Source organism: Acanthochromis polyacanthus, chromosome 19 (assembly GCF_021347895.1).
Source record: "Acanthochromis polyacanthus isolate Apoly-LR-REF ecotype Palm Island chromosome 19, KAUST_Apoly_ChrSc, whole genome shotgun sequence".
In the NCBI taxonomy this organism is placed as follows: Eukaryota; Metazoa; Chordata; class Actinopteri; family Pomacentridae; genus Acanthochromis; species Acanthochromis polyacanthus.
Genome location: NC_067131.1, coordinates 7,124,683 through 7,145,487, shown reverse-complemented (window position 1 = coordinate 7,145,487; position 20,805 = coordinate 7,124,683). Strand labels below are relative to the sequence as shown.

Here is a 20,805-nt window from a genome sequence, read left to right as displayed (position 1 = left end):
CTGTGAAGAGGAAATGAATAGAAAAGAGGGAGAGAAAATAGGGGGTGGATGTATATTTCAGCTCACACTACAACCACAAGCACAGCTGAGGAAGATGAAATACAGGGAGCTATGGTTACTGGAGCCAAAATTCATCCCCCCCATGATGAAGAGGAATATTTAAAACATCTTTCATTTGCATGTGTCCAATTAGGTTTTCCTCAGATCCTGTTGGGGTGATGGTGGCAGGGGGTGCCTGCTTTTGGGATCTCTTCTCTTAAAGCACACAGTGTTTGCCAGTAACAACAAGAGTGTGCCAACATGGATACATTTGGGCCCTGAACTAATTTGTTTGGATTTATATTTTTGGGGGGTGAAGCACATCGGGTTAAACCTACATAAGCTCTGTTGGTATCTTTCCCTTATTTTGGAAACAACTTTTTATTAGCAGCCAGTCTTCTGTGTCATTTATTAAGCAAAGAAACTAAACATTTCCTGTTTCTAGATTCTTGAAATTGTCTCGCACTTTAAGCTGTGTGAAAGGTTTCATGTTGGGCTCTGGTATATTTTTGGCACCTTATAAACTAAACACTTAATCAGTGGGTAAAAAAGGAGCAGAAAAAGGGTAATATAGTTGATAGTTAGCTATCTCCTGCTATTTAAAGTGACTAAATCTAATTTTAAATCAAATTTATTATCCCTAGGACTTGATTAGCACTTATTTCTGCTCTTTGTATCCTGTTTCCTCCCTGATAGTCTTCTTCAAAGAGTTTCGGTGTCACAGTGTCCAACTTTTGCACGTGTTGCTGGTTAATATGGAGCCCAGCGTGTCTTGATGTGGGCCCTGGTTCCAAAACATTTTTGTCTGGTACAGATGTCTGTGTGTAGCGTGTCATCTTACATTAGCTAACTCAAACGCACAGGAGGTCATTAGAAAAGACTTTGATGCCTATGTGTAGAGACTTACACTCACTATTCAGACTGATGTGCAGAAAAACCTGCTGATTTGAGTGTTCTATGTTAGAAATCAGCAAAAAATCTACAGTTTGCATTGAAACAGCTGGCGTCCACGTCTGTGTTTTTTCCATTTTGCATTCAGATGCAATGAATCAAACAATTAGGGTAAGTATTTTGATAATGTGAGTCAGAAAAATGAAGCCTATTAAAGAGTAAATGACAGCCTCCGAAGCTGGAAAATGAATTCAGTGCAGAAGTGTCATAAAGACTGCAGTGGCTTGAATGGCCACTTGAGGCTGACTCTGAAAACGAGGCAATCCCCATAGAGCCTCGTGTTAAAATTCAAAATTATGCAGCAGAAATAAACATGCTTAGAGTCTGGTTTTAAAGCCGTTTTTGGACTTTACAGCTAATTTTTGCATTTATGCCAACTGAACAAGTGGCGATTTTTTGTATAACTCACCTATTTACATTTTATTAGGCCTTAAAATTATGCAAATTCAGGGCACGGCTGCTTGATGGGTGCTGTCGCAGAGCAGTTCATGACTCAACTCATTTGCAGGGCCGAGCTCGCTACATTCTTGCTTCATTGCTTTATACTTTTTTCTTGGATTAGCTGGGTGTTAGAAGGAGTAAAGCGCTGCCAAGCCAAGATGACGATGGCCAGATCCACCACACTGAGCTATAAAGCCACTGTTCAGGAAAGCTGTGGGTGCATTTGCACAGGGTGCACCCATCTTTATGTACAGTGTTTTCAGTGTTGTCATGATTCTCCCAAGGCTCTTCTCTGTATTTTATCATTGAAATTAGTGTCTGTCTACCTTGTGGCACAGAAATAGATTAATAAACAAGGCATTAAAATCATCGTTCTGGAACAGGTGAGTTGATGAGCAGAAACACACTCTGCTTTTGACCTTTGGATGCTCACCAGATTTGAAACGATTTTCTGTCAACATTCTCCACTGTGTCATGCTGCGAGAAGAAGTGCCTCTCCAGTTTGTTTAGACGGACATAATACATTTGGAGCTTTCAGTCCACAGATTTATAACAGGGTTTATAAATATTGCAAATTGCAAGATCTCAGATTTAATCACCACGTTACGTTATTTCAGATGTTGACGTTCAGAATGAAATTAAATTACTTGTTTGCTCAGGCCTCCATTAGTTATTCTTGGTGTGCATTTCATTCTGTCAAACAAGATTTATGCATATTTTTTTGAAAGCAGACCTCTCGTGTCTGTCCTGTGGCCGTGATTCCTTTAATTTATTGAAACATGAGAGCAGCCCATAGGTTCATAATATTGTTTGCTCTAATGCAAAGCGGCGATTCCATTTAATAAGGGGCGTGATGAGATTGTTGCCTTTGAAATGGCAGTCAGTGCCTGTAGCACTCCCGTTCGTGCTGGTTTTTTGCATTGTCACCAAAGATGCATCTAATTAAGTTCGTGAGAGCGAACCATATCTCCCAGAGTAATTGCATTCACATTTTTCGTCTCCAAATTGATTCCTTTTACTTTGTCAAGAATTGAATTAGACCGAGATGTCCTGCAGAAATCACTTTACCCAAGTGGTGTTTTTACATAAAGAATAATAGGTTTTGCTTGTTTATTTGCTCAAACCGTCAGCATCTGTCAGAATGAAGAGCGTTAGTAGAAATCCTGCATTGAAGCATTATTAAATTTCACTAATAAATGGTGCGATTGCGGTGATCCATTTCTCAGCTATCGATAGGGTTATGGCAAAGTGTCAGAGAAACGGCGGAGTGAATTCTAACAGCCTCTTTCTGAGTCACATCAGCTGATTGGCAGCTACTCTGATGTCATTTGTTTTTGTGGGGCAAGGACAGGTCACGCTGGCTGATCTGTATCCCCTCTCTCTTTCCTTCTGTCTCTCTGAGTTTCTCTCACCACCCCTCCACTCCCCTCAGGCTTCAGATTTTCCTGCCTTCACTTCTTGTTTATAACTCCCACTGATATTCTCTCTCTCTCTCTACTTTGTCTTTCATTTGAGTTTTATCTTCCCTTGAAAGAACAATAGCAGGTTTTATTTTGAACAAGAGAATGCTAATGAAACCCTAGATATTAAAGTAACTGTCTCTTAAATCTCATTAGGTTCTTTTTTAATGCTTGAAATAACACTATTCCCTGTGTCCTCTTTCAGGTGTCTCTTTGAAGCCCTAAGAAAGGTACTGTTCATGTCAGAATACATTATCCTGCAGATTTTTGAAAAATATAGAAGGCCTTAATGCTTGTTAGTTTAGTTTTTTTTGGCTTAAACTTGTTGCAAAATGAGTTGTAATGAAGCACAAACAACTCCACTGCCAATGCCGTCTGCCTCAGTGCTTACATTTGGTACAGTTTCAGAGGTCTCAGTGTAAAATCTTAGGCTTTTTTTGTGGGAGGCTAATAAATTATGCATCAAAAGCCTGACAGCACTCACAACGGCCAAAATGGATAGGCTGTCATTGCAAGATATGTGAAGACGTCTAGACAGTTGGGTGCCGTTTTGATCACAGTTAAATGCTCTTTTTTTAAATGCAGGCCAATGTTATAATGAAGTATCTTCAAAAGACACAGCCTCGAGACCGTGCTCATAGTTTAACCCATTTTTACTATAGCTAACTACACTAATACGCTAATTGTAGTCAGTTAGGTCATAATCTGACAAATCCAGCCTGCTTCTGGGGGATTCTGGGGGATATTCTGGGGGATCTTGGGTCTCTCTTTGGACTGCAAGGGCTGCCGCTTGTCTAATCACTCCTGACCCTATTAGAAATGAGCCCCTCTTTGTTACTGTGCGGTACTGTCAGTTCTGAGGGAAACAAAAAGTCCCATTGTCTTCGATTGCTGAGGCTGGGCTAGAAGTAATCTGTAGCCATAGAGCTGCCTCAGGATTGCAATAATCCAGATTCAGTATTAATGACAGTCTAATCCGTGCATATTTGACCCTCTGGAAAGGCTGACATGGCATCTCTGTTGTTATTACTCCGCCAAGGAATGGCGGAGTTGTGTGACACTCGGCATACATTTGTCTGTGAATCTTTGAATCCGTCTGTCCATGTGAAATATTACTCAAAAACAGACCAACAAATTTGGATGAAATGTTCAGGGGAAGTCAGAAATGACACAAGGACTACCTCGTAAAATTTTCACTGTGATGCGACTTATAGTCCGGATTCACGGCTTTAAGGATTTCCCATTGCGAGATATAGCTGTCAAAAGTGATGAACAGATCAACAGACCTTTTTAAGAGTAATTAACACACAATTCAATATTCATACATAACCTGCACATGCAAAACATGTGCCTGTCTTCAGCACAAGGGATTATTTTATTAAATATTTCATCCGTCGGAAATGATACATCAGCTGAGCAGCCTTGGTGAAATATTGCGCACTCTGAGTGCTTTTCTAGTAGTTTAGTATGTCGTCCAAAATGTGACCAAAAGGTCATAGTTTAGTATGTCGTCTAAAATATCACAGAAACATCATAGTCTAGTATGTCGTCCAAAATGTACGTTTAGGTCACACAATTTGGTGTCCGTACATAACGTACACATGCATAACACACTCCTGTGCTCAGCGCAAGGTCTTTTTTTTGTGGGTGTATCTTTATTAAATGTTCACATTCTATGTTGCCCTGATTTTTAATCATCAATAACTAATAAAAAAATGCTGCATTTCAACAAAAATATGCTGCATTTCTGACAATGACATATGGGGGAATGAGCAGCCTTGGCGGAGTGTTGCGCTCTCTGAGTGCTTTTCTAGTTTTCTTGTGTAACGGCACTGATTTTAAAAAACGTAAGGGAATGCTTTCAGCTTTTGTCATGAGGGATGCAATATCCTGTTCAGATTTTGTGTGCTGTGCTGCCAAGATGCTGCACTTGCTGATACCAGCGCAGACAATGCAGATCTGTCATGTTTCTGGATTTGTCAGATAGATCCATGGATTCAGTTTGAATTCAAGCAGCTTTCCTGACGGCAAATTGGAATTGTTTTTGTGTGTGTGTATTTGATTTTCTTCCTTTCTTGAAAGTATTTCTGCCTGAGACCCATGTGCCTGACAAACACAGTAATTGCATGCTGAAGGAGCATGGGGTGTATTTGCTCACCCATGCAGGACATGCTGTGAGGGCAAATGACATGAATGGCGATATAGTGATCCTCCACGGCATGCAGTCCAAAGGGGCTCTTTTTTGCTCTTTGTTTGACACAAAGGGATGTAGAGATAGATGAGAAGATGTGTGTGAAATCCATCACACAGCTGCTCTCTTGGCGCAATGATCAGTAACCCCCCTCGAACCAGAGCCCCTCCTACACTTTCTTATCTTCTCTTCTCAGAGCAGTGCACGTGGGCCTGTTGTTTACAGCTCTTTACAATGATCCACACCAGTAATCTCCTTGACAGGTAGCATGGCACTCTGACAAGCCCCGAGTCTAACATCCCTTTAATAATGCCAAGACTGATACTAGCTGGTACCAACACTGAAACTGCATCCAAATACACTAGCGTTTTCAAGTCGATTCCATGAGGATGTCTTTCCATGCTTAAAAGATGGTCCTTATTTACTCAAAAATCACCAACACTGAACATCACTGCCAGGGGTCTTTGGGGATGTCTGCTTGCAACCCAAATTTGTGATAGCATAGACTGAGCATGTGCTGGAAAAGCAAACTCAACACTCACTGTATGTACTATACACATGGCATTAAATCCACCTGCCTACTATTGCATAGGTACCCCTCATCCTGCCAAAGCATGTGACCCATTTGGCCGTGCATGCAAGACCTTTGATGGTGTCTTGGCACCACAATGTTGGCAGCAGATCCTTTGGGTCCTGTAAGTTGCAGTGTTGGTGGATCGGTCTTATTCCAGTACATCCCGCAGATGCTCAATAGGATTAGGATCTGGAGACTTTTGGGATGGTCAATGCCTCTATGTAGCTGCCTTATGTTGCATAGGTGCCCGCCATGCTTCCAAAGTGGGATTTTTGGGGACGTGTTGACACCAAGATCTTGGCAGGGGATCCTTTGGGTCCTGTAGGTTGCGGAGTTGGTGGATCAGTCCCGCGTATGCTAAACTGGATTAGGATCTGTAGACTTTTGAGATCAGGTCAAGGCCTGGGGCTCTTTGCCAGTTTCATTGAGCCATTCCGGGGACGTTGTCCTGGTTGTGGAAGGCTGCTGGCACATGGGAGTACCATTGCAATGGGGGTGGGGTTGTGCCTGGGCTGCAGCAGGATTTAAGTGCTACGTGTCAAAGTAACATCCACACGAAGGCCACGATCCAAGGATTCCCAGCAAAACATTGCATTGTAAAGAGATGACCAATGATTTTCACTTATAAGTGTTTTTATTTGGTGGCTAATGGGTGTATGAATGTACTGTGTTCTACATCCTTGTTTGTATTTTCTTTAAAGGGCCACACACACTGTTTGGTTTTTAATCATTATTTCAACTTATTCCAAAAAATGCAATAAATCAAGGAGCTCATCTTCTCCCTGTATGGAGCTGCACATCATGTTTTCCACTTTGCACATGTAGAATCTATCCATGTGCATGTACTCCTTATTGTCCTGCAGTGTGATCAAGCTTTAGTGTAAACTTGGTTGAAGCTTTGGACCGTAAAATGATGAAGTTACACACTATATGTAAATGTCACTCTATAGCACTGTATCCTATTTACTGAGAAGGTTGAGAAGAGCTTTGACATTTCGGATCAGTGGAACCCAACAACAGAATCTCAGTTTATATCAAAATGTTGAACTGTGTTTTGGTAAATACTGGAAAATGTCACTTAATGACAGTGTGGTTCACTGAATGTACAGGATTTAACAGTCACGACAGTTCTCTGGAAATGTTTATGACAAGTTAAGATTTAATTTCCCCCTGACAAGTACACCCGTGTTACACAATGCTTGGAATTTTGCAGCCTTCTCAGTAACCAATTTTAAAACCTGATACTGCACCAGAAATGAAAGTGCACACTTAACGATGAACTATAAATAATGCACAAAACCAGACAAATAAATCAGCGCAGTGGAAATAAATCTCATCTGTCAATGTGGCTTCAGCTCATTTATCAGTTTCATCTGCAGAATTTATTACCCCACTATCACAGCAAAGCCTTTAAAAATGTAACATTATCTTGAATCAGCAGTCTCAAGGTTGTATGAGAGGGAAATCAATGGTGTCGCAGCTCGAGTGTGACTTGCCATCCATCAGTCCGTTGGCTGGCTGGAGCAGCTACTGTAGATGATGTGCTGAATGGCCAATTTCCTGTTACCTGTTAAAGACAGAGTAGCACAACTCCTGTCTCAGCTCTTGTGATTTCCCTCTGGGTCGCCATAACACAGGAAATAAATTAAAATAACACGCCCTGCCTTTTGCATCTGCATTCCGGGGCCTCTGGATAATTTGCGGCCCAGGAAGAAATCAGGTTTTTGATATTGTTTGAAGGGTGGGAGGGAGTAATGCGACACCCTGAAAGACAAGACAGAATTCTCTCAGGCCTGTTTGTGGAATGAAACATGAAATTTTATCTTAAGTTTCATTTTTTAGAAATATTGCATCTGCTGCCAATCCCTGCAAACGCGATCCGTTTGCCCTCCAAGTTACAGCCGGCATGTTTCATGTTACATGTCAGACGATCATACTGTAGTAATACTGTTAGTATTTACATGGCTGCTTCCTGGAAGGAGGGTTAGGGTGGGGGATGCGAGTTCCCCTCCGTCTGATGACCAGATTGCAGTATTTACTCATGCGCACAGCCCTGCCTTCAGATCAGCTGAAGTGATGCCTTTGAAGAGGAAGATACAAAGAGGTTTCGAGGACTTTATTTCAGGCGTGGCCGGTTGCTGCTCCTGAGTTCAGTGGATGTTACCCCGTAAATTATCCGTATCCTGTTGATTTAGGTTTACAGGGCGTTCTTCCTATGAGCTCTCACTTCCTATCCCAGGAAAACTTTCCTCCGGACAGTATGAGGGTGTCTCGCTGTAGCAGAGGAGTTCAGAACCCAGCTGATGTTATTGTTGTGATAACTTTTTATGTTATTGCAGCTGACTTTATCCACTTCTTTGTGTGTGTGCAACAGACAGAGGACAGAAAGCCACTCCCAGTTTAAATGAGTAGAGCAAGGCCGACTAGAGTCATGACAGTCGATGTAGTCATCAACTTTAAAATTAGTTAGCAACTGTTGTCATCATGGGTGATTGGTGTGAGTAGTCCAAAGAGGATGGCAGGAATTAGTAGATTTGCTTGTATGCAGAATTGTTGGATATGAGTATCCTGAATTGCAGCCTCTGTGGTGTTCTTATTGCATTGTTGTAAGTAGAGCTGCAATAATTAATCAGTTAGTTGATTTGTTGTCAACCAGGAATTATTTGGCATCTATTTTGATAACTGATTAATCCGTTTAGTACATTCTAATGAAAAAGTGTCAAAATTCTCATTCCTACCCCTTAAGTTTGAATATTGTCTGTTTTCTTTCCACCTTTATTTGAATATCTTTGGGCTGACAACAAAATGAGCCATTTGAGGGCATTATCATGGGGTTTGGGAAACACCGATCGACATTTTTTTACCATTTGCTAACATTTTATTTCTTTCATTTATTCCAGAAAGAAATCATCAGAATCATCAGTAGTGAAAACAATCATTAATTGCAGCTGCAGACTAGAGCAATCGATCACCAATCTGAAATGACTGCAGCATTTTAACAACGTATCAACCACTCAAGTGACATCAAGTTATTTTTTTACTTATATTCTATAAGATAAGAATCATTTGTAGCAACACACTCACAGAAAGTGATACGATCAAACTGCACAGTTCCTTTTTAGGTTCCTTTACTTCTCAGTGCATCTTGTAGTGCAGCAGGCAGCCTTTTTCACCCAAACAGCACCAATAAACTGACAGCACACAACCTCCACAGCTTCAAAGGGCAAGGAGACAAACTTAGTGTGCTGAATATTTTGCATACAAAAAGACAAGCCTGATATTTCCCTCTGAAGTTAGTGGAGAGAAAAAAATAGAGCACATTAAAACACATTCTTAGACGCACACAAACAAGACTATAAATGTTGCTCACGGTTTACATTTTTTGCTCCATTAGTGGTAAGCCACGAAGAAAATTGAGTTTAAATTTTATTCCCTTGTATCATTTTGCGCATGTGTAATGAAGCATGGATGCAGACTTTGATTTTTTGCCGCTATAAGCTGCTGCTCTGGTATTTTTCACTTCATTTTTATTACAGAATGAGTCATTTTAGAAAACTAATTCTTGGCTTATGAGTGTGAGACACACCCACGAATAAATGTTCCAGGTCGTAGCTCACAAATATGCAGTTCCAGTTTGCTGTTTCTTCTCTAATCTGGCTTAATATGCCACAGAGCGTTGAGCAATTGTCGGCGTGTGTTGCCAGAGTTGTTGTGTTTAACCGAAAGACACCCAGAGCTGTTCCAGCTATGGCTCCGACTCCTTCCCTCTCCAGTGTCCTTTTGTGTTTTTGAGTCCGACTGGCCCTTCTCTCCCCCGTCTCTCTTTTTAGTTCTCACAGTCCAGCTAATTTTATACCCCTTCTGTTTGGCTGTAAACCACAGTTCACGCACAGGATATGATCTAAACTGTTTCTCTTCCTGCTTGCTTCTGAGTCAGCTCCATACAGTGACAAAGATGTGAGGCTGAGGAGGAGTTCCCCTGACCAGCAGCCAAAAGAAGCTAGATTTACAGGTACAAGACGGACAGTGGTGTTTTGGTCTATATCGTGAAGAAAAGCAAGAATGCAGCTTACTTAGATGAGTCTTTCTGTTGGCATATGTGTTAAACATCCAACAGACAGCCTGATTTCTGTGGATAAATAAACCCATTCTTGAAAAGAACATCGTTATGTATTCACAGCTACATTTGTGTTTTGATTTCTCACTCTGGTTCCCACTTTTGGCAGTTTTCTTGTGAAAAGAAGTGGAGGCGTTCATGACTTTCTCTCCAACGTGTGAAACCTCTCTGTTCCCAGACAAGGTTGCGCAGACAGACAAGACATGTTGCCTTGGGCTGCAGCCAGATATATACACAGATAGCTTGAGAAAGCCACAGGGTTTTTTTCCCCTCTTTGTGTGGGCGTACATGTTTCTTACATGCCCATTAATGCCAGTCTATATGTGTTGTGTTGGTCTTAAGAGGGAAGCTTGTGAATGCCTAAGTGGTGTCGAAATGTGTTTGTTTTCCTCCCTTTTGTCCTGGAATAACACTATTTCTCCACCATGAATATTTACCACATGGAGTTTGTGGAGTTTAAATGTTGCAGGGAATCCTCAGCTGGGGACTTGTTTAATCCTCACCCTGTTCTGTCTGAGCTGCTCCCATGCGCCTGGGAGAATGAGCTTTTGGGAAAGGATGTGAAAGCAGGAAGGGAAAAGAGACACCACTACTGAGGGGATGTGTGTCAGATTGTTGGATGGAAGGCTGAATATTCTCTGTTTTTACATGCTGCGCTTATTATGAACCGAAAGAAGATTTTTTTTTAGAGGCCTCTGGCCAGCTGTAAGTCATGTCTGAGTGTTGCTACTGAGAATTGGATTGACAGGCTGTCCAGACTGGCCCCTCTTTTTTGTTGTTGTTAAAGCAGAATAGTGTATAAAGTATGGTGCATAGGAGAATAGAATACAACAAATAAGCTGCGGACTCACACGCACCGTCAGTGCAGTATTGATTAACAGCCACATTTCACCCACAGGCCTTCATCAGACATTAAAGAACACAATATAGCAGCTTTGTACTATAGCCACAGGCTGCAATAGCTAGACACACAGAAATCAATGAGATGTGTATATACAATAACATACATTAAGCTGAATGACAATGCTGAGAATGTTCCTTCTGTTCACTATTTTAATTCAGCTTGTCAACACGTATACTCTGGTAATTAGACCAAAACAAAAAATACCAGTAAAGAGGCAGTTTCACAGGTGTTTGGTCATAAACCAAAGCAATGGACTAACTGAAAATTGTACTTAATTGTGACACTAAGTATTAAGTTAATCACCAACAGTTATACGGTTTATGGTAAGAGGAGCATAGGTGTTCTCTTCTGAATCTCATGTAAATCTGTCCAGTGGTCACTGAGACTTTTCACTTTCACTTGAGTTAAAATCAAGTATTTTGTCGATAAGGTGCTTTTTATATGTTACAAGAAAAATGAGTGAAATAAACTATCAATGCCATAGCTAAGCATCTCTATCTTGAAACTACAGCAGTTTCAATACATGAATTTAGACTTCTGTTTTTACTTTTACATAACAAATCTTAAGGAACCAATCCTTTCGACTGGCAGGGCGGGGCTTTCCATATCATTATTCCTTTTTTTGGAATCAGTTTCTGGTTTGAGCATGTATGCTTGAATGAATTTAACGATATTACAGCTTACCATCATGTAGTGTAAAGTAGTTTAAGCAGCGTTGCTTTTGAACTGGTGTGCTCGAGCTACGGTGAGTGGCAGACGTTTCATTGGAAGGAGGTGAGGATATGATTTCAAAAAGAAGCAACAGAGTTATGTGTAAATCTTTTAAAGGTAGGAAGAGATTGTTTTGATGGAGAAAAATCTAAATATGTAACTTTGATGGACAAAGATGAATTATCCTGGTTTAAATCAAGAATGAGAAAGGGACTTCAAAAAAAGGACAAATGTGAGCCTCATTAGAGGGGTGATCAAAGCCATTACAATATATTGTATAGGAATCATGAATCTATGGAAATCTTTGCTGCAGTCTTTTATTCAGCATTAAGATATTTTGTTATAGGAGAAGTGAAAAGTTTGATCTGTTTGTTGCGCTACATGAAAGCTCAGATCACCAAAGTCATTAGGATTCATCCTACTGTAAAAGTCTGTCGCAAATTTCAGGGCAATATTTATAACAAAAATGTCAAGCTCTTGAAAGTCAGTAACATATTGCATCTTAAATTCAATAAATCTATACTTCTACACCACCTGTGAGTTACTACACCTGGCTTTAGCAGCAGCTTCTTCTCATTTGTTTTTATTGAACATTTTGAACATTTCAGAGGCTTTTTCCATCACTCCACTTTGTTATTGATCTAAGGGAGCTACAGGTGAGAATTAAATCAGGCCTCTCATTTAGCTTCCCACTAACTAAATAGCACTGTCAATGTAGTTTATCACATTCAAAGTCTGTCTGTAATTGATCTAGTCCTGCCGGGGCCCTATAGGATATTTCCACATACTTGATTATAACAGGGGCTGCTCAGTGGCGTAGTGGTTAGCACTTTCGCCTTGCAGCAAGAAGATCCCTGGTTCGAATCCTGGGGTGGGCCTGGGATCTTTCTGCATGGAGTTTGCATGTTCTCCCTGTGCATGCGTGGGTTTTCTCCGGGCACTCCGGCTTCCTCCCACAGTCCAAAAACATGCTGAGGTTAATTGAGTACTCTAAATTGTCCGTAGGTGTGAATGCGAGTGTGATTGTTCGTCTGTGTATGTAGCCCTGTGACAGACTGGCGAGCTGTCCTGGGTGTCCCCTGCCTTCGCCCGAGTCAGCTGGGATAGGCTCCAGCACCCCCGCGACCCTAATGAGGATAAAGCGGTGTATAGAGGATGGATGGATGATTATAACAGCAAAGTTGCCAAATTTGGAAGAGCTGCTATATGATATTATCGCATTCACATCCTGCTTGCTTTGGCTGAGGGCCACTCGTTGGTGTTCAGCAGACCGGGATGCCAAGATACACTGGTGTGTTTGCGGACAGGCGAAGGGAGCCTCAGCTAACGACGTCAGCCTCCTCCTTTCGGCTGTCTGTCCTCTCGCTCTGGAACATTAAGCCTGCAATGTGTGTGGTTCATCAGGGACACAGCTCTATTCACATCTGATCAGAGAAGCAGAACGTCCGCACACATGCATTGTGTCTTGTGGCAGTGGCGGATCTTCAGTGGGGGCACAGGGGCCCAGGGGCCCAGTGGCCCCCCTGTGATCTGTTGGCCACCCCGTGTTTGTGTTGTTTCCTGTCAGCAGCTGAAGTGTGTTGTGTTCCTGTAATATGGTTCATTAAGTTCATAAAACTGTGGCTGGTTGACGTTAATGTAACATTCAGGAAACTTAAATGTGATTAAAACAATAACGTTTATGTTCTAGTTGTCAGTAATCAGCTTTAGCTTGACACTAAAACAGACTCTGATAGTTTTAAATGACATCAGTTTCATTAATTTGTTGAAAATTGTCTCATCTGTTGCTGTGATGTTGCTGCTGATTCATTAAAACCAGATGATCCGTGTTGAAGACATGATTAGTTCTATTATCAGAAGTGCAAGAAGAAAAATGGAAGTTTAGTTCTGCTACGTCAAAGATTTCAGGAATAAAATAACTAAATGAGTCTTTATGCCTCCAACTTTATTTTACAATAATGAAATAATCACAGATAATAAAATATAAATAGCAGTGAAAACCTGAGAGAATAATTTCCTGAAAAGTCTATGAAGGAAAAGCAGCTTTTTATCCAGAAAGATCAGAATCAGCTCCAACATCTGCATCTGACCGCATCAAGTCAACCAGAAAGAAAAGAAAAAAGAAAATGACTTCTTTCTGATCACATCTGTTCCGCTGCTCACATTCTTCACCTTTATAGTCCACTTTTAAAAGTTCAGCAGACAGGTGCTCTGCTTTGGAGTGTGGCGATATTGTCGGTGATGTGGAGACTGAAGTTTCCGTTTCACCCACAGCGTGTTTTAGGTTAGCCGGGTTGGACTTGATGTTTGAAATACTGACCGACTTCTCAGATTTAACTGTCTGTAGTTCTGTTTTGATGGATGTTAAATTTTCACTCAACGCTGCCAGGAGCTGGGTCTTTAAAATAACCGTCGTCTCGTTAAAAAGTGAAAGTAGCAGCTACTCCTTAAGGTCAGAGATTGCAGCGTCTGAGGGCCTCTTCAAAACAAGACATAGTTGATAAAGATGTTCTGGAGCAGGACCAGAAAGACCACGACCAAGCAGCCTTGAGATCTTAGGCAGTGTCTCCCTCAGGTGGGTGTCAACGGTGTTCACGCTCAGGTCTGTGGTAATCCTGTAAAAATAAAACAGAAAAAAATCTAGATTATAAATCAACATTTAACCAAAGCACTGTGTCTATAATGCCATAGTATAGGATGTGGTTCAGAAAATATCAAAGTATAGTATACTTTTCAAGAATAACATAGTATGGTCTGTAGTTCATAGTATAGGATGTCAGCAAAAAAAAAGACCCATAGATTATTATGTTTCAAAAAGCGCAAAATGATAGGATGTTGCCTAAAATATGATATGAAGTATGAAATGTGGTTCAAAAAATGTCATAGTGCAGTATATTGTCAACATAGTATGTTATTCAAGAAAACATCAGAGTATAATATGACATCTAAAAAATGCCATAGAATAATAGTTCATTGCACAAGTAAAAGTATAGTAATTTTTAAAACTGTTCACATTCTTATATGTTACTATAAAACAACAAAAAAACTAAAAAAATAACAAAACCTCAGAGTAATATGTCAATTTAAAAAGCCTATAGTATAGCAGGTCACTCTAAAAACATCATAGTTTAGCCTTTGGTCCAGAAAACGTTGTTATGTTCCAGCTGTCTGAAGTAGGTGAGGAGCAACACAAAAACAGTCCAAGCGCTGGTTTCCAGAGGGTTAGACGAGTATTTATGAGAAACAGTAAGTTTACAACAACACAACTTGTGAGGGGGTTAAAAGCAAATAAGTGTTGGTAAAATAAAAATAGATAAACAGAACTAAAAGTGAACTTCACGCTGACATTGATGGGCATTCCAACCAGGAACAAAGTAAAAGATCATCAATATGAAAAAAAAACTCTTCCTGTTCACCTCTTAAAACCCAAAAACACACCACAGTAGCACCCTAAACTAAAAGTACCAGTGGGTTCCCTGTTTTCCTTTCTGAACAATTCAAAGGTCCCTCTCTATCTCCCCACACATCCACCAACCACTGGAACACATCTTAAAGTTCTGCTGAAGCTCAGCTTCCCCTCAGAAGAAGTGCCGCCAGATGAAGGAGCCTTTTGAGAGGCAGCTGGCATCGTGATTGGACTGTACTTTGGTCTGATCCAATCCAGCTTCAACTCCAGAGACTGCAGGTGGGGGCTGCTCAGCGGCGTAGTGGTTAGCACTTTCGCCTTGCAGCAAGAAGATCCCTCGTTCAAATCCTGGGGTGGGCCTGGGATCTTTCTGCATGGAGTTTGCATGTTCTCCCTGAGCATGCGTGGGTTTTCTCTGGGTACTCCGGCTTCCTCCCACAGTCCAAAAATATGCTGAGGTTAATTGGTTACTCTAAATTGTCCATAGGTGTGAATGCGAGTGTGATTGTTCGTCCATGTATGTAGCCCTGCGACAGACTGGCGAGCTGTCCTGGGTGTCCCCTGCCTTCACCCAAGTCAGCTGGGATAGGCTCCCGCGACCCTAGTGAGGATAAAGCGGTATATAGAGAATGGATGGATGGACTGCAGGTGGGACGAGTGGACAAAGGCATGCAGCTGAGTACAATCCAGACAACAATCGAGGAGTGCAACAGCCCAGGGCCAGAACAAACAGAGTAGCATGGTATGTCTCTGAGAAAACATCATAGTTAGCCTTTGGTATGAAAAATGCCATCATATACATCGTATGTAGTACAAATAACAAGTCAAAAGAAGGAGACATCCATTGTAGTAATTGTGGGCTGACCAATTTACTGATTATCAGTATTTTAGTTTTCACTGATTTACAGTAATAAATAAATTTAAAAATGGCACTACTTTGGCTCTGAACCTTTATCTACCTGAGGTCTCTCTGTCTTCTGGAGTGATTTGATTGGTTATACGTCACGAATAAAACACCTTTAACTTAACATCTAGAAACAAAACAAAAATGTATTGACAAAGTTTTCTGTTAGAGTTTGTGTTCTTCTAAGTTTAACTCCAAGATTTTAAATACTTTCATTTACTGCAAATGAATATCTCCTCCAAATGTCTCATTAATAATCATTATCAGCCTTAAAAACTCTCAAAACACCCCTCTATACTGGACCACACTTAGTACAGTCTGGTTCCTCCTTCTATAAATCTGCTTGGAATCTTCCACTTCCTGTTTGTCAAAGTGGCCTTCTACCTGGACAGGTTTTGTTGTAGCTCATGCAGCAAACATTTTGGGTAACTGCACTTTAATATGGATGGATGACACTGAATTAGAGTCTGTTTTAATGAGACTGAGTTCAGATGTGTAGCTCTGTCATTAAATAGGAAATTATTTCTCCAAATTCACAGAGAAAAGTCTGAAATGTTTGCTAGGTTAGCGTCCCACATGTTCTTTAGCTCAGCTAAAGCTAACTCTCTCCAACTTCTGGATCTCTTGAGTTGCTTGTTGTTCAAACATCTTGCTCGAGTTGCTGAAGCTCAGAAAGTCTGAGATGTTTGTTCAAAATAAGCTCATTCTCAAGTCTTTTCTGAACTGTCCTCTTTTGTTTGAACTTTCCCTAAACTTAAGAGTTAATGACAGAGCAGCACATCCAGACTCATTTATGTAGAGATTAAACTTCAGTGTCATTCATTGAAGTTAAAGTGCAGTTTTTCAGATGTTTGTTGCACATGCTCCCGACCAAACCAGTCCAGGTGGAAGACGATGTGAAGAGAAGTTCCAGAGGATGAATATCACACATTTACGTTGGCAATAAATGCCCTTTAATTAGACATTGTCATGCAACAGTTGGATTTCCCTTTAATGATGTTCAAATCTTGAGTGTTTTGTTGATGTTGGTTTCTAAATGTTTTCTGACACTCGGCCCCAAAGATTAAAGACTTCTACCGCTCACAAGCTGCAACAATTCACACATTCTCAACTATCTTTCTGACTAAGCTAAGATAAAAAGTGAAAAAACTTTCTGATTCCTGCATCATGAATGTAAATCTTTTTGGTTTTTATGACAGTAAACTGAATATATTTGGATTTGACATTTGATAAACCAAAACAAGAAATGAATTACTGGAGAAAACAATCAACAGATTAATGGACAAAGAAAAATGTTTTCCAACATGTATGGCTGAATTACTCCAACATTACAAGATACATACAATTTTAATTCAATTTTATTTATGTAACGCCAATTACAGGTCAAATTGTCTCAAGACGATTTTATATTTTTTTGTCAGATTTAAAATATGACAAAGTAAGAAATTTAAACCTCTTGATTAATGCAATTTATTATTTGGTTTTTAAGAGACAAATTGACAACTAAAATAACTTTCTCCACTAAAACTAATAAACATGAGGTCAAATAGAAGGAACAGTTTTAAATCCTGCAGTCCCACGACGACAAGAATAAAGTTTCTCAACAAAAACTAAATCTGCTGGTGGATTCCATTAAAGTCCTAATAAATGATAATAAAGTGTGACACTAAAGGTTTGTGGTGCTAAAAATCTCAAAGTAAAGATATCAAGTTGAACATCTGGATGGAGGCTGATAAAAGTTGACCTCCCTTCATTTTTCTGGAGCCGACTCCATGGATTTTAGGGACGCTGGTGAAAAACCTGCTCTTCTAGTCGTCTTCCTTCTCGTCGCTGTAAAAAGTCACTTCAACACCTCTTCATGACAACTTGTTCTGCCTCCAACCTCGTGGAAACTCCAGAAACTCGGGAAGACCCGTCGAGATTTTCAAAAAACTCATCGGGCGGGGGAAGGTGTGGTGAGGGGTGGGGGGTGGGGCACGGTGGGGGATTAGAGGGGGCAGTGGGGGGAGGTGGGGGAGTAGAGGGGGGAGGCCGCCACCCAACTCCCCTCCTACTCTCTGCCCTGACTCCACCCATACTCCGCCTTGGCGCCACCCTGACTCCACCCATGTCATCACTTGGAAACTACGATGACAAAGGGATGACGAAATTATAATTCTTTTATCTGATCTGTAGCTCAGTGAGTTAAGGATATACCTATGGAGCTGCAGGTCGCTGGTTCAAGACCCAACTCTGCTTAAATTTTTTTGAAAGACTTAGACAAACAAAGAAAAACACCAGTGGTGGGACTCGATCCTGCTACCTTCCACTCTTGGTAGGCTCTCCTCTTATCCTCCTGAGCTACTCGCTCAGATACTAATTCTTCTTTTTTTTGCGCATTTATCTTCTATTTTTTGTCATTTTCAAGTTTTTTTTTTTAACTCGAGTCTCGCCTCGACCATTTTTCTCTGGGGGTTGGACTTCAGCCTTTGTGCTGGAGGGTTGAACCCTCATTTCCAAGGCTTTCCAAAGCCTCCAGACCTCCTGAGTCTCCAGGACCTGAGCTTTCACACAGTCTGAGGGCTGAAATTTTCTAAGTCCCACAGTAGTTTTCTGTTAGTTTGAACCTTTCGACAGTCTGAGGGCTGAAGTTTTCAAAGTTTCTCAGTACTTCTGTGTTAGTTTGAACTTTGTGGTTAACAGAAGCCTTAAAACTTGTGACCATGAGTCTTGATTTCACATTTAGACCATCCATCTGAGTTCTTCTCAGACCTTCACCTGTAGGTTCTTTAGAAATCCTGAACAAACTTTGATTCTCTTCACTGAACAGTAAAGTTTGTGGAGATCAGAAGGTAACATTAGTTTGATCGATGCCTTCAACTACTAGGAGACTTTATCTGGAAAGCAGTTTTCTGAAGTGAGTTCTTAGTAAATCTGTCCACAATCAAACCAAGAATGTAGAAAGAGAAAATGTTTGAAGAAACAACTTGATGTTTTCATTTCAGACTAGAAAACGCTTTAAGACCTTTATCTGTTTTTGCTCTTTTTGATCGTTTTATTGTCTCTTCTGTTTAATTTGATCTTCTAAAGTCTAACTGGTGTCTTTTCAAATGTTTTGTCTTTAGTTTGATTCTTCTTAAATGTTTAGTTTTGCTCTTTTCTCACCTTTTATTCTTTTCTAATGTGTGATTTGATTTTGAAATGTTTTGTCTTTTTAATGTTTGATTGTTTTTTCAAATGTTTTATCAGCTTGTTTGAAAATTTTCCTTTTCTTTCCCAATGTTTAATTTTTAGATTAAATCTTTAAGGTTTTTCTTTATAAAGGTTTTACCACCTTTTAATTTTCTTTTTAAATGCTTTATTGTATGTTCTGTTTAATTCCTAAAGTTTTATTGTCTTTAAAATTTAATTTTCTAATTAAATTATTTTTTTAATTCAATGTTTTGTCTTTTTAAAGGTTTTATAACCTAATTAAATGTTTTGTATTTTTAAATGTTTAATATTCTTGTTTAATTGCATTTTTTAAATGTTTAATTAGCTAAAATATTTCATCTTTTTAATATTTTTGTTGAAAAAAGTTTCGTTCCATTTCATAATTACATGTTTTATAGCTTCTGTTTAATTATCTAATTAAACATTTTGTCTGTTTAATATAATTTTATTGTATTTAATGTTTGATTTTCTTTTTAGAAGTTTTATATTAAATGTTTTTTTTCCTTTGATTTAATTGCTTTTTAATGTAGTTTATTTCTTCAGGTTTTTTCTTTCAAGATTTTAACCCCAACCTTTAAAATGAAACAAACCCTTAAATCACAATGAAAATACCTCTTGTCACAATCATGAGTTAGTCAGTTATTCAGTTTATCAATTCAGCTTTATTTGTTGAGAACCTTTCACACAGATGACAAAACTAAACAAGCAAAGAGAAAAAAAATATATGCTAAAACTATGATTAAAACTCAAAAATATATTTTCAAAAAAAGATTTAACATGGTAGTAAAATATGTTGTGTCCAGGGGATGTAGGGAGTTTATTGAAGTCTTCTTGGGCTCACACGGTAAACCATTTAAAATAGAAACTTGCTATTCAGTCTAAAGAAACTGCAGAGCGACAGAAGAACCAACAATATCTCCTGTTTTCTCCTTTAATGAGTCGACTCTTCTCGTGCTTTCAGACCAAAGAACTACAGACTCTTCACAACCTGCTCAAACTCTTGGTACAGGACCTCGCCACATGGGTCAAGAAGGTCTCCTTCTCATTTCTACTCTGAAGCTCACCTTCTCCTGCTCAAACTGCTGACAAATGTTTCTGCTGCTCTAAAGTCTGGTCTCCAGAACTTCCTAAAAACTCTCAAAGTCTCTTCTGCTGCAGGGTGCTTTGTAGAACTGTTCCAGAAAACCTCACTAAACCACATGGAGGGGCCTCAAGATAGGCATCCAAATGAAACCATACAAAAACCAAACTAACACAACCCAAACACTAAAGTCTCCTGCAGTCTACCAGAGAAACTCTTTAAACATAGAATCAGGACAGAAACTCTTACCTTCTGGACAACCAACGATGGTTCACAAACAAGAATACAGAATGTGTCTGACCAAAAACCTCTAAAGACTCACTACAGCCAAGATAAAGACACAACTCAGCTGCACCAAATCCACTAATCACTGCATACACTAGCACCATGTGCTAACTGTGGCTAAAGAACCACATTTACCAAGACAGCTATCCAGTACAAAGCCCTAAAACACACCAAGAAACACATTAAAGACAATTTTACTGCTGGAGGCTGCAAGCCATCACCTGAAGAACAAACTAAAGCAGCGGAGTCAGTAATGAAGAAGAGCAGAGGAAATGTTTGACTGCAGACATAAAGCAGGAAGACACTGAGCTGCTCAGGTGTCCCTGATAACACCAAGCAGCCACCTGGACAGCCAATAGGAACACAGCTTACTGGAAGTCCAGAGGGCTGGCTTAGTGAAGTAAATTTAGATTGAAGTTGAAGCAGAAAGTTAACAAAGAAAGATGAAAACCACCTTCTGATACCTGAAATCTCTGAGTTTTCATACACAGAATGCCTGAACATGTCAAACTGGTTCCATAGTAGAACCATCATTGTAAAAACATCATA

At 39.9% G+C, this 20,805-nt stretch overlaps 1 protein-coding gene across 3 annotated transcripts in view; it reads left to right on the top strand.

Annotated features, from left to right (window-relative positions):
• ptprea (protein tyrosine phosphatase receptor type Ea) overlaps window positions 1-20,805 on the top strand; it is a 73,009-nt gene that overhangs the window by 12,762 nt on the left and 39,442 nt on the right. Inside the window, exon 2 of one of the 3 annotated variants that reach the window (XM_022194172.2) lies at window positions 3,097-3,121. The exons of the other annotated variants lie outside the window; for them this stretch is intronic. The gene's annotated coding sequence lies outside the window, so the exon portion shown is untranslated. The remainder of the gene's footprint in view (window positions 1-3,096; window positions 3,122-20,805) is intronic. 3 annotated transcript variants of the gene reach the window in all.